This window comes from Aptenodytes patagonicus, chromosome 4, assembly GCF_965638725.1.
Source record: "Aptenodytes patagonicus chromosome 4, bAptPat1.pri.cur, whole genome shotgun sequence".
In the NCBI taxonomy this organism is placed as follows: Eukaryota; Metazoa; Chordata; class Aves; order Sphenisciformes; family Spheniscidae; genus Aptenodytes; species Aptenodytes patagonicus.
In genome coordinates, this window is record NC_134952.1 from 71,645,797 (window position 1) to 71,660,590 (window position 14,794).

Sequence of the window (14,794 nt, forward strand, 5' to 3'; positions counted from 1 at the left end):
GAGGAAAAACTTCTCTATTTGCTTATGCTCAGTGAAGTCCTAAATACAAGCAGCTGCCAAAATTCCCCAGATGCATGTGATGACTCGTTAGCAATGCCCAGTCTAGGTCATTCCTGCTGAGCCAGGTGTGCGGGAGGGGGGATGCCCCGCAGGCTGGGAAGGCAATTGCAGTACCTGTGGGGGCTGGTGGTATAAAGCAAACCCACTGAGCCTGTGACAGCGCTGCTTGTCTGTTTTTCTTTTGCTTGCTGTGGCTTAGGGGCTTTCTTTGCCTTTTTTTTGGTGGAAGAAAAGGGCTCAGAGCAACGCTGGGGAGTTGTTCTTCGGGGTGTGAAGAAAGGACTTGCCTGTGCTTTGACCAGTAGGAATATTTTTCCCCTGAAGCTGGTTGTCCCTTGCTGGAGTGGTCTGCCCAACTCATGGCCTAAAATGCTCCTTGAGTGCACGTGGTGCATTGCTACCTGGGACCCTTCGCTTTGCTTGGGTTTGTCATGCACCCCTTATTAAAAGGCAAAATTTCTTTCCCCAACGTAACTTGGAGTGGGGGACTCCCTAGTGGCCAGCTCCTCGTCAGGGTGAGGAGGAAGCGTTACTCTGAGCTGGGGTCCTGCTCAGCGGCATGACTCCCCCGGGCCAGGCACAGAGCTGAGCTGTGCCTCCCCCAGATCCCCCTGCGGAGGAGGGCTCTGGGGGGGGCAAGTGGGCAGTAAGGAGGCAGGTGGGTTTCACTCCTGCTTCTGCTAAGCTTGATGATTTCCCCCAAGCCCTCCTGCTCACTGAGAGGGAGGCATCTACCGCTGGAAGTGGTTGGGCTGATGTAGTCCACAGCAGAAACTTCCACTCGGGAGCGGTGATGTCTTAAATGCCCTTGGAGCGATGCTCCCGCTACAGGTGGGTGATGTGGGAGGGCTGTGCGGGCAGGACATTGCTTTTCACAGGCAGATTGGTGTTAAAAGGCCCTGAGGACATCAAACCCATCTCAATTTGGGGTCTGTAGGACCTCTGACAATCCTTGCATAGCATGGGCTTAATGTGGGCTAATTGCTGATGGAGTGTTGAGTGAACCGACTGAGTGCACCCTCAGGTAAAGGGCATAGAAACAGAAATGGCCTGGGGGGGGTGATAGTTATTGCTTGAGCACCATACGCGCGTTTTGTTGGCAGCCAGACTCCATCAATGGCAAAGTAGCTTCACTCTGACCGCGGGAGTTTTTCTCTCCTGTGTTGAAGATGATAATCTTATGCAGCGGTGAGATCATCCCCCTTGAGATGAAACCTCGCCAGCGAAGGAGCAAATTCATGCTACTGAATCTCACTCCGCAGGCATCTGAGATGTTAAATGGAGCAATTCAGAAATGCATTCAACCATCTCCGAGACGTGAAGTCTGACTCCACACAAGTGACACATTAAATACAAACCGCACGTGGAGCGTAAATACGATTTTGACTTTCTAGCAGAAGAGTGTCATCTTGCTTTGGTTTGCCCTTGATTGTAATGCCAGAAACCTTCCTAAATACCGTTACTCTTGCTGGTGTTAGGAAACACTATCTGTCTTGTTTATTCTCTAATCTGGATGGAAACAGAGGTTACTCCTGCCTTTTGGTTTATGTAATGCTTGCTGACAGCCAGGGAGTCAAATGCTTTAAATACTTTGCTGTAAATGCGGTCATCCTTGTTGCTCCTTTCTCACTAACTTTGTTACCCCCTTTCAAAGGACTGTGGTCCTTTGACACCAAACAGGGGGTGCAGAAACTGCAGTTATTCCAAGGACCTGATTGAGAGCTTGTATTAAAGTATTTAAAGCTCAAACAGCATCCATGCTTCCATTTTCTCCCCTCGGAAGGAGGTGACACTGCTGACCCTCCTTTTTTTTTTTTTTTAAAAAAAAAGAAAGAAAGAAAAAACCCTTTTGAAAACAACATGTTAAAATACTTCATTTTTCTTATAAAGATCTCAGGGGTTCAGCTGGCTGGAGGGAGGTTTCAGTGTCGTACATGGGGGGGGTGTTAAGGAAGAGGTGTGTGTTTGGGGTTTTTTTTATGGAAACCATTGGAGCTGAGAATCAATGGTCTTGGACCACTGGTGTGAGCTGTGAGAGCACAAGCTCAGCAGGGCTGTGCGGGAGGTGCTGTTTGGGACTTTCTTGCTGAAGGGATGCTGGTGGCCGAAGGAGAAGACCAGTAGCTCGAGTGGGGGCAGCATCTCGGTGGGAGAGACCCACAGGACAGGATATTTTGAGTTTGCTGGAGGAGCAGGCAGCAGGAGCCAGACCTACGAGCTGCTTGCAGACCTGCTGGGTGCCTTTGTTTCCCACACGTGTAAGACATGACAATAAATGGAGTCCCCTAAATTTCCCTTCCTTTGTATAATTTTTCAGCCTGGACCCTCTTGGTCAGGCCCAGTTTGCTGTTACAACCCCACAGGTGTTGACGGCTTTATTCCTGACTCCCATTCAGTGAGGTTGCAATCGGGCCTCCCATTCCTCAGGCTATGCTTATATTTCCTTTATCACTCACTTCTGCAGAAGTCTTGATGCTCAGGAGCATCTCCTCTCCTTCCCTGCCTTTTCTCCATTACTGCTGTAATTCTTTGTGTTGACCTGACTTCGAGCTTGTCATGTGGCAACAAATTATCACATGGAAACAGCTGCAAATGAGTTACGCCTTAAAGAAATGCCTCTTAAAAATAGCTACAGTGGAGCAGGATATTCAGAAAAATCTGATATATGCACTGCCTTTTCTGATGTAGTCCAACTTGCAAAGCAGAAGAAATGAGGAGGAAAGAAGGGGACAGGGCGTGCCAATGATAGAGAGGTGATGCTGTTGCACGTGAACTGACTGGGGAGGGAAAAGAGGCTGCAGAGTTGTACCTCGGGGGCAGTGGTTTGGATAAGGGGCAGGTGCAGAAAGCCCAGGCGACGGTGGGTCAAGCTCGCAGTAGTAGCAGAGCCATGTGCTCATCTCTTGCAAGCATTTGGCTTTGTGTATGCAAGGGACTCTAAAGCACTTCTGGGTGCGTGCATTCATGGGACAGTTATGAAAAGAAAATTAGGAAAGGAGCTTAGAAAATGTAACTGAACGGCCGTAGCTTTATGGCACCCACACTAGCAAGTGCTGCATCCCAGGTAGCTGCCTGGCTTCTGCCCTGTGCTGCAGAGGAGTGGCACCTCCGGGGCTGGCGCGGGGGGACCCAGCTCCAGCCTGGCCCAGGGGCTGGAGTCGGTGTGGAGAGAGAGCTCAGCACCAGGGAGCAACGGCCATGAAAGCCGGGAGGCTCAACCGGTGGCCTCAGCCCTGCCCCAGGGCAAGGAGGGAAGCCCCCGGGCATCAGTGATCCCCTGCCGTGCTGGGGGAAGGCAAACCCTCTTTTCATGCACCATGGAGCAAGGAGGCTGTGACAGACAGCTCTTACCAAAGAGCCCAGTGGCACCACCCGGGACATGGCCGCTGCGGTTCGGGGACACCCCTCTCCCTTTGTGGCAGTGCTGATGGGTGCAGCAGATGCTGGTCCTCTGGGACGGGGCACGTAAAGGAGGGCTCCCTCACTCTCTGCTGCTGATGCTACTTCAGCACCTGTACATACGTATGCACCCACTGAAGCTGGAAAGCCACCTCCTCCGCGCAGGTCCTGGGCATACCAGATGACACAGCCTCCTCATTTCTTTACACCCCAGCAATATTTATGTGTGAGCAACGGCTTCAGCAGGGAATATGCTCTGGCTGGTGGTCAGGGCTGAGCCCTGAATAGCTGCTGTAGGTTGCTCACCCACCCTTGGGGATGCTTGAAGCCTGGGGCTGCCAGGTGAAAGGGTTCATCTTCCTCCCCATGTCCCAGCCCGAGGGATAATGTCCCCCATCAGTCAGGCCTCCTGCTGATGATGCCTACAACTGGGAAACCAGATGAACGTAAGCATCATCCAACCAGTCCAACGGGGTGTCAGGCACGGTACGGGCCTCCCAAGGCCTTTCCCAGTCCCTTTTCCTTTGCAGGGAGCAATGCCTCGAAAGCGTTTTAGGCCGTACCTGAAGGGGGAGGGCAGGAGCCCTCTTTGCGGTGTCCCTCTGAGGTGTCCTGCCCAGGAGCTAGCAGCAAATCACTGGTAAAAGGCAGCACAGTTACTTTGATGTATTTTGCAGTGCATTTTTCTTCTATCCTTTTAGTGCAAGTTTTCAGCTGTTCATATCCTGGTCACACAGGAGGAGCTATTTTCTGCAGCAACACCTTTCTGTGTCGGCTGTGGTCATGCAACTCTGGCCTGGTTTTTGCTCATCACAAAAAAGGTGGAGAAGGTGGTTCTCTGTGTTTGGGGCGTATATGAATGAGCTTGAAGTATGGTGGGTGTTTTTTGGTTTGGGATTTTCTTTTTTCCACAGAAAAGATTTATTCTTTGGCTGTAGGGAGTCTATAATCTCTCTACAGTTTGAACCTACAGAAATTCAGGCCCAGCAGCCACCTGCTTCTCACAGTGATGGTTATCGTCCACCTTCACTTATCATCTGCTTGCCTGCATGCTCAGAGCATCACAAGCCCAGGTTCCTGGGCACCGTGATGGCGGGGAAGTTTGCCCTACAGGGATGCAATACAAAACCCACCTTGGCGATGCACATTAGCAAGGCAAGTCGCTTGCTGTATATCGAGGGTTGTGCCTCTTGCAGCCCATCTTTGGGAGCTGCTGCGGGCAGGGGAGCCACGGCTGCCCGCCTAGCTGGCTGCCTGGGGGGGGCTGGAAATCACACCGGGGTTCGTGATAGCTGGTGTTCAGTCCTGTGTCTGCAGTGCTTTGGGCACTTTTAGTCAGTCCTCAGAAAACTGATACCTGCTATAGGAAGCACCCAGAGAGCCATAAATGTTGTAGGATACAAAGCACTTTCCACCCCCATTAAAGATGGATATCAAAATGTGTGTTACTTGGTTTGTACAGGAAGCTTAAGGGATGTGTAAAATACTATTGCAGAAAACAATCACGTAGTTATTTACTCCTGCCTGAGATAAAGGCAGGAAAGATATGAAACCTAAAAGCAATGAAAGGAAATACCATAATGCAACGTCCTATTGATCTGTGCGATTCGCTGCTGCTTAAGACAATGGTGCCACGAGTAACATTTGTAGTTGTACTAACTAGAATTAAAATAATTCTAGGATGAAAACAAATCAAAACACAAGCTCCCTAGGCTTAAAGCTTTCTACTGCTCACTTGTTAGCTGGTGGGGCTCGGAAGAAAGGCTTTCTGTCATCCACACGTATTACTGCAGCGCCCAGTTACACATGCTATGAATGTTTTATGTCTCGCTCTAAAGTAGCTTGTAACATCTCCTCAGGAATGCTGAGTGCTAGGCCCTCGGCTGATAGAAATCGATGTAGTGCCACTGACTTCGGAGGCAGGCTGCCCCTGCCACGGGCTCAGCCAGCTCCCTCCCAGCCCAGCACTGGTAGGGATCTCGTGCATGCAATAAAATCAGAAGGTGTCCCAGAAACAGGGTAAGAAATGAAGGAAAACCCTGTTTCTGGTGGGGGAAAACAACAGGCTGGCATCTCAAAGCAAGCAGAGGAGCAGGCACTAGAGACTTGGATAGCACAAGGTGGTGGGGAAGGTGCGGTGCCTGGCCGTGCAGGCTGGGAAGGCTGTGGCAGAGGCATCAGGAGGGACGGTGTTTTTACCAGCCCCTCTCCTGCAGGTGTCTCTACCCCCCGAGCGTGGCAGGATGGCTGTGATGGCTTAGCAGCTGCCTGGACTTGTACAGGTGACACCCATTTGCAGCCAGGGGGTAATCAGTAGCACCATGGCACTAAGTAAACCATTAATTTTAATTATGGTCTGTCACAGAGCTGTAGTTGAAAGCATTTTTCTTAATTTCAAGCCCTAGTTAATACATTGCTGTAATAACCAGCCCAGCAAACCTAGATGACAGATATTAGCAGGCTGAGCGAGTGTGAGAGCTGGGGGACGGGCGATAGGAAGGAGACAGCTCGACCTTTCCCTAAGCACCGTTTCTGTGTGCGTTATAACAGCTTAGCATTGTGGATGCTGCTACCATAGCTTTTATTTCTTCCTTTTTCAGAGTACAGAGAGGGTCAGGCTCTTCAGGAGCTGGGGGGTGGGCTCCTGGCCTCACCGCCCCCGCGGAGCCTTCTGGCTACCCACGTCCAGACTGGGTACAAGATACCTTGCTGCCTGCCTGCAGTCAGGTCAGATATGTACTTGAGGGCATTCATGCCAAGCAATAGATAACTGCTTAGATGATTTATTTCCAGTATGCAGCCAGAGTTTCCATTGCACTTCAGATCAAATACACTTTCTGCTCTCAGAAAGAAAAAAAATAATTAAAAATAAAACCCAGGGACTGCAGGAACCAGGGATTTGATTCTTGGAAAGATCTGACTACTTCTGACTTGCATTAAAGCTGATCAATGGGGGCTCAGGTTGCATCATCCTTCATAAGAGAAACCCAGGTTGCAGGAATAGCTTCTTCTCCAGTGATGTGCTGCTTCAAGAGGCGGGTCTTGGAGACCGCACAGAGATTTAAATACATGCTAAATGCTCCAAGGATATCCCTGTCAGCCCTCTCTGAAGTGATGCATAACAAAGTTATGCATGAGAACAAGGCAGTTCACAAAACACTGATGCCTTCCCCCGCCCCGCAACCCCAATAGCTCCTGTATCCTTGGACCCTGCCAAACACAGTCACTAATTGGGTCTGTGGGTCTTCTCTTCACGACAACAACTCGTAGGGAGACCAGATGAGAGCTGAGACTTGAGCAATGGACTTTCATACAGGCAGGGAAGCAGGGGCTTCAATTACCCATAGGACTGGCTGTGAAAAAAAAAACCTCAAAATTTCTCTTCTGGGTTTTCAGCTGCACATCTAGGAGCGGGCACTTGCAAGGCTCCGGTTTTGTTTCCACCAGCCCGATAATGCATGACAGAAATGTTCCTGTGAGAGCCAGGTAAGAGGATTTCCCTTTCAGTTCCTAATATCCCACTACGTTGCCATAACACCTTGTTTCCCATGTTTACTTGCTTTTCTAAAGAGAGCCCCAAAGGTGGGTGAACAAAAGCCTTTGCCCGCTTTGACTCCCTTTCCCTCTCGTGTGATGCTTCAGCACAGCTTTGAATGAGGCTCCAGTACCAGCCCAGAGGGATTTTGCAGGCTCCGTAGCGCAGCATCTGAGTCATACTCTAAAAATAGCCAGGAAAATGTCAGCCCAGCCAAAGTCATTGGCTGATTAACAATGAAGTTTCATGATTCCAGCTACCTCCAGATACACTCCTGATGTTAGCTATATATCTGAGCTTTTAAAAAATAAATAAATAAAAAAGAAATTATGGGTAGGGACTTTATATTTAAAGCAAAAAAAATGTTAGAGGTAATGCAGAAACAGCTTTCCCTATCCTCACCAGGAAGGTATGTGATTAACACAGTGATTAGGTAGCAAAGGGCTAGAGGGACTGTCCGACTGGAAGTGCAGCATGTCCCTTCTAGCAAGAAGAATGAAAAGAAATTAAAAACTGGACAGGTCTGAAGATGAAGCAAATCTTTGGTCCTTGGAGGCAATGCGGTACTGTGGCCGTGGCCTCCCATGGGAGTAGGAGATGGTCTGAGATGGTCTGTGGACAACCAGAGGCCAGGCTCTGGGACATGGTGGAGGAGCAGCCGCAGCGCCTGTCCCCAGCCCTGGGAGCTGGCCAGGCACAGGCAGGTGGGCAGCCCCCTCATCGGGAGGAGCTGGGCTTGCCCAAGGGGGCAGCTCTGCTTTACAAAGACCCATCCAGTTAAAGTCTCCCTCCAGCACTGGTGTACAGTGTCATTGTGGTGCCTGCGGGTGAGCGGCCGGTCTCTGAGCTGTGGTTAGACATGGGAGCTTGGCCAGAGGTGCTGATGGAGGCAGGAGAGAACATCCCAGCACCAGAAACGTCTGTCTGCTGCAGGGGCTGAGGGCATACCTGAAAGAGCATCTGGCAACAGCTCCTCGAAGAGCCTTGGAAAATAAATAAGATGAAACTAATTGTGCTAAAAGCTAATGTGGTGCAAGTGCAGGGGCTGCAAGACTGCAGCAGCACCTTGTGATGGCCACGTGTCCCTTGGGCCAGGCACACCGAATGGCTCGCAGTCCAAACGTGGTATGGACGGAGACCCTGGGGAAAGGAGCTGAAATACCTCATCTAGAGAAATAGGGGAATGAATCAACAGCGAGCAGATTGGGCACTGGTGCCTGACAGCTGTTGCCAGATAGTGTATGCTTTGCTGGCAGAGTTACCTGTTCCTGTATTAATTCTGGAAAAGTCTTTGCTCCTGATTGCTGATTTCTTACACTGGGGCTCAACCAAAGGCTGCTGCCCGCATGGTCAAGGGGAGAAGAGGAGGGATGCTCAGCCATAACCAAGCTGTTGGAAATGGTAAGGACAAGGGTGGTGACACTGACACCCTGTCCAGTAACCGGTCTGCTTTGTGTGCAGGGAGGGAGCGTTATTTTACTGCAGCTTTGGCAGTCCCATCACATCCCCCTGTGAGCTCAGCAGCAGCACGGTGCCCAGGCTAGTTATACTGGGAGTCAGGACCGTAACAACAAAAGTATGAACGGGCACAGCGCCCCTGCATACAGTGCTTAAGTCATCCTGTCAAGTAAATGAGCCTTTCTACAGCTTATTTTCAGGCAGTGAGTATGTTAAGTTACGTGAAAAGATGTCTACCTAGGGTGAATAGCTAAACAAAATTGCCATTAATGGCAAGGAAGGGAGGGGGGGAGCTTTTAACCTGATATTTCTGAGGAGCTTTCCTTCAAAAGAGAAAGGAGATGCGACTCTCCGCCAGACCTCATCATGCTTGATGCAGCGCAGCAGGATGCTCTCTGCAGGCACACACTGCAAATAGCTTTTCCACCTCGGAAGTCATCACCTTCCCCCCCCGCACATCACAGCTCTGGCAGGCCCGTGAGGGCAAAACCACATAAAATAAACAGTGCTGGAGTGGGGTCACCCAGTGAGAGGCCCTGGTGCCTCCATGACTTGGATGTGCCTCTGTATCCAGCCAAGCAGATGCTGATGGGAGAGCTGCTGACATCCCCGGCACCACTCCCAGTGCTCGCCCTTTAAGGATGGACCCATGGCATTGCTTGTCTGAGCCAGTGGGTGGGAGGGCTGGGCTGCACCCATCGGGGAGGGGGTCACATTTGCCACCCCATGGGGCTGCAGGGATGTCCTGGCAAGGCCACCATGGCCGGGCTGCAAGTGCCAGTCCATCCCTTGAGCTGATGGCTCTGCAGGGACATCCTCTGCCCCCACCACGGGAGCATCTTGTTCCTCCTGAGCCCACTGCCTCACTCCCTTTATATTTAAGGTCACTGACACATGGAGGAGCTACCCTCTTGTCAGCTTGCTGAGCCTCATGGATGAACCAGCACTGCCTCCAAGGCTGATGCCCAGCTGCTTGGCGTGCAAAACAGTGAGGATGTGCAACTTGCTCTCCTGGGTCCCTCCTTTGCCAGGTAAAGGTTTCCATTTCTTGCAGAGGAAGCCTGCCTCCTCTCCAAAAGCACCTCCCTCCCGGTACACCGCAAAAAGCTTTGTGTGCCCCAGTGAGGGAAGGTGGCAGAGCTTGGTTGACCCTGTTCTGGGATTTTAAATCTGTACCCCTTGTTCACAGTGCCATAGAAAGGTATATTTTCATGATAAGTGGAGTGCCCCCCCTTTTCCAGCTCCTACCCAGGCCTAGCTGCTACTGGAGATTAAAGAGAGGTGAGAGAGCAGCTATATGCTTCCCAAAGAGGATGCAGAGATGGGGGTGGGTGGATTGCTTGATGCACTCTGAAATCCAGATCTGCTGGAGCAAGGGCAAGGCTGGAGATATGGATCGAGCAGTGCAGGAAAGCCCATGGAAGTGACCCGGCTGGTATCTGAACTAACGTAATTATTAGAAAGAGGTTTAAACGTTCAAACGGATGAAATGTTTAAATCTTTCACTGATGTTGCTTACCACTGAAATGTATGCTATGAAAAAGAAAATATTTCTGCCAAGGGACTTGTAAATAAGTACTCTTCCATGACCTCTGAGCTTTAGTAGATGCATTTTTATAAGCTGAATAAATGCAAATTAGCAATAATGTTTCCCTGATTTGGCAGTCCTTCCTCTTGCACCGAGGACAACGGAGGCGCAGCAGATAACAGGGTATGTTTATGTATGCTAGGAGAGGCCTCTCCCTTCTCTATAATCAAAGAATAATTTTTCATGCAATCTTGGTGTGGTAATATGCTCTCACCATCTATCTCTCAGTCTTCTCCTGCACTGTAACACCATCTGTCATCCCTCATAAATAAGTTTGAAAGATGTGATTGTTAAGCAGGCAGTGCAGCTTTATCAAATAAATATTTCAGGGATAATAAAGCAGAGCGAGGCAGGGGGAAAGAAAATCTCCTCCATGATGGGCCTCGCTATTCTGGCCGTTACCAGACCACCTCCCAGCTGAACATGTGGGTGAACATCTGGAAACAAACATGTGGGCACCCCTGGCTACCCAGGCTGTCAGCATAAAGGGAGACTGGCCAAGTTGGGATGCGTGGAAACAAAATACCAAGTCATTAAATATAGATCCCGATAGTCCAGAGGCACATCTGAAACACATCGGCATAAGTCTGTTGACATGTTGATTTGCACCAGGTGAAAGCCGCTGTTGTCTTCCCCAGGGTGTCACTGCAGTTTCACCCTGGTCTGGGTCTGTGGAACTAAGTGGCAATTGGCAATCGATGGAAAATCCCCAAGCCTCCAAATTACCCCCGCTGCCATGTTCATTAACTGAGATGCAGCCACTAAAGTATCATTTGAAAATATTTATAATAGTGTTGTGGTTTAACCTGGCAGGCAGCTAAACTCCACACAGCTGTTTGCTCACTCCCCCCTACCCCCCGTGGGATGGGGAGAGAATCAGGGAAAAAAAAAAAGTAAAATTCGTGGGTTGAGATAAAGACAGTTTAATAGGACAGAAAAGGAAGGGAAAATAATAATAATAATAATAATAATAATAATAATAATAATAATAATAATAATAAATGCTAAAAGAATATACAGAATAAGTGATGCACAATGCAATTGCTCACCACCCGCTGACCGATGCCCAGCCAGTCCCCGAGCAGCGGTCACCGCCCCCCAGCCAACTCCCCCCAGTTTCTGTACTGAGCATGACGTCACACGGTATGCAATGTCCCTTGGGCCAGTTGGGGTCAGCTGTCCTGGCTGTGCCCCCTCCCAGCTTCTTGTGCACCTCCAGCCTTCTCAGTCGGTAGAGCATGGGAAGCTGAGAAGTCCTTGACTAGTGTAAGCACTGCTTAGCAACAACTAAAACATCGGTGTGTTACCAACATTGTTCTCCTCCTAAATCCAAACCACAGCACTGTACCAGCTACTAGGGAGAAAATTAACTCTATCCCAGCTGAAACCAGGACAAATAGCAATGACTTTTAATTTTGTCCTTCCGCAAAGCACAGGTTTGCACATGAAAATTAAGGTAGATCATGGGAGGTTGTGGATTTATACTATTGTATATTTGTATCTGGATGATTCCTTGGAACATAATCTTATTCTGGGGGAAAAAAAGGAGTCCCTTAATCCAGATCAGTATAATCCACTTCCAGATTTATGCTTGATGAAAGCAAAATTATTCTTAAATAAGTGTGTCTGAACATGGAGTTATTTTGGAATGATTACACAGGTTATTCATTACATTGGAGTTTTGTTCTTTGAATATATTACCCAGATTCACTGATTTTACTTTTTTTTCTCCCCACCTATTTTTCTCCTCCTCCTTCTCCAATTACTTTGATACGCAGCTACTAAAGAGCACACGGGAAATGCTGAGAGACTGACTTACAGCTGGCAGCCAGTCCATGAAAACCTCACCAGGTCAGAACAATTTTTCTTTAGCACTGTTTTTTTCCTGCTTTTTGAAACTAGTACTGGCACTTAATTATCAAGACTATCTGAGGGTAAATGCCTCTCTACAAATCAGTTGGGTTTGTTGGTTTTTTTTTTACAGGAAAGATAGAGGAAACAGGTGTGTAACTATTTTGCATGTTCTCCACCTGTGACTGGACCTCCTGTTTCTTGTATACGTTAAATGTCGTGGACTGACTATGTTACCCTCTCGTTACCTCGATGAGGGCCTGCACAGAAGAGCGCTCTTGAGATCCTTCTGCATTAGGAAGGCACATTTCTGTGAGAGACAACTCTAAGTTTAAACAGAATTTACCTTGTTGATGATCACCTATTACAGGAAATTACCAATGGGGGCGGTGGTAATTCACGGATCCATTCAGTGTTGTTCTTGCCCAGGTTTGTGTCTGATGTCTGAAGACATGAGAAGTTCCCTTTATATTTTGGGGGACACTTAACGCTCTCACAGATTTGAACCAAGGGTGTCAGATAGATACTTTTGCAGGCACAGTCAGAGGGCTGGGATCTAAAGCAAGTGGCAAAGCCATGTTCAAGAGATGATAGTGCGTTTAGTGTTACAGGCGGCTAAACTGTTGAAATTTGCAGGGTTGGCTCCAAAAGGCATTTTCGACTACATCATCATTTTTTACAAAAACGATCAGAATGAGAAGAAAACACTAGAAAAACGTAGATGGGCAAGAAAGGCTGTGACTGCTTTGCTGAAACATGCATGCAGCAACAAGACTTTTGGTTACCCAAAATTTGTCTGTGTACGTGTTTGTGTGAGCCTGTCTTCATCTTCTGTAGCAATTTCCTTCTGTCTCAAGAGTTTGCTTCCTTTTTTTTTCTTGCTTTTTTAGGGAAGAAAAAAAAATCAGTCTGATCAAGACACACATGACTTTCCAGTCTCTGAAAAGCTCCATGTCTGTTCTTACCTTGAGAGCAATTACCCTTCATCTTTTCAGAGCAAACCACAAATAAGATAAGTCATGAAGCTGTACAGAGAAGGAAAAGTATTCCTGGCTGCTTCTCTCTCAGATTTCAACAAACTGACCTCTGAGGTTTTTCCATTCAATATATACATACACACACACACATATTTTGAAATATGTTAGGACTGTAACTACTTTAATGATTATTTTATATAAAATCGAATCAATCTTTTCTTTTCTGAAGTTGTTGTGCCAGATTACCCTCAATAGTTTTCAACCCAAAGTTGCCCGAGTAACTTCCTTGATTTCCCACAACTGGTTTTCATGGCTACAGAAATCTCACTTCTGTGCATAGATAAGCTGTCGGAAAAACTGAGTTCTGAGATATAAAATAGTTATTTCTCCTAAATTACTTGTTGTAAAATTTTGGAGATTGAATGCTCGAGCCTCCATCCCACACCACAAAACTGATCTATGCAATGACACAGACTTTGATCTTTACACGGAAGCCATTTGTGCTTCCATAGGAAAAAAAAAGAAGTACAATATTTTATGTTCAACCCTAATTTTCTGTTGCCTGCAGTTGCTGATTTGTAAAGAGCTATGAGCTGTGGACTTTTGAGATAGTTACTGTACGTGAAAGCTTCTGAGTGGGGAAGAGAGGTGTTGTCCACTTCCCTGCCCTCACGAACACCAGGCTCGTTACACAGGCTGGGATAAAAGCAGCACCAACAACACCTCTGAGGATCGGAGTCACAGACAAGGTAAAGATGCTTTAGAAACAAAACTGAATGGAGGGGTTGTGCATTAGTCACGTTTGTGATTTTTTAATTTATTTTTTTATTATCATCTTTTGTTTTTATTTTAAAACATGCACCTGAGTGATGCCTTCTTTGTTATCACAGGGGAATAGACTGAGCCAGCCACGCAAGTCCCAGCAGCTGGGGGTGCAGAGGCCGACCTTCCATCCCTACGAGCAAGCGTGCGAAGGGCAGCGTGCTGTGGCCTCCCGGCCCTTCCGCGGGCTCCAGGGATCATCAGTGTGCAGCACCGGCAGTGTCACTGCCCTCCTGGTGTCACCATCTGCCCTTTCACCCCCAGCGCATAGAAGATGGGGACAGGAGCTTCTCCAGGTTATCCACCGCTTCTAGCTAAAGGACCGCATAAGCTCTTTGGGGGGAAAAAAAACCCCACAGGTAATCAGGCATTTCACTGGCGTTTGGCAGCTTCTGGAAGGGGACAATACCAAAGTCATTAGCACAGGTTTACAAAGCTGTTAATAATGCATTATGCATACAATCTACATAATGATGCATAATAAATTAATTCTACAGAGAAACTAATGGAGTTTGTCAGTGGGGGACCTTTAGAATAATATAGAGAGTTATTTCAGAGTTTCTAACTGGTAAAAATGTTCACTTGATAAAAGGCTGTGGGCTGTTGTTAATAGAAAATTTTAATGTTTTGTACCTAAACTTGTTTCAGCCTTGGAATTGGTTTAAGGTAGATTATGAGTTACTTAGAAAGGAGTTTTATCTTTTTGTATGTTGGTATGTTTATGGACTGCTCTGTATAATTCATAGCTGATATTTCATGGGATAGTGTTTCCAAAAAAGATGTTATATTTTCAAAAATACGCTTAACTACTCAGCATAGCTGAAGACGAAGTAATGCCTCTGGTGCTCTACCTGTTGTGAAACAATTTCATACTTAGTCATACCTAGAAAAATTAATGAAAGTGGTGAAAGTGGTTTCCTGTTGCGGTTATGTGCCACTAACAACTCTGCTTCTGGGATGCTGTGTAGAAAAAAAACACAGAAGCAGCTTTTTTGTGTTTTAATGGAGCATATAATACTCCTTTAAATGTGTATTTCTTGACAAATTATTTTGAAAGATTCATTCAATACATCCCTCTTTTTTTTTTTAAATGACAAGATAGAG

The 14,794-nt window shown here is 47.6% G+C and overlaps 1 long non-coding RNA gene across 1 annotated transcript; it reads left to right on the forward strand.

The window, feature by feature from the left end:
* Nucleotides 1–11,828: 11,828 nt before the first annotated feature.
* On the forward strand, nucleotides 11,829–14,551 carry LOC143160120 (uncharacterized). Its single transcript, XR_012995327.1, has 3 exons — nucleotides 11,829–11,891; nucleotides 13,437–13,617; nucleotides 13,759–14,551. It is a non-coding gene; the product is annotated as an uncharacterized LOC143160120 (long non-coding RNA).
* Nucleotides 14,552–14,794: the final 243 nt, after the last annotated feature.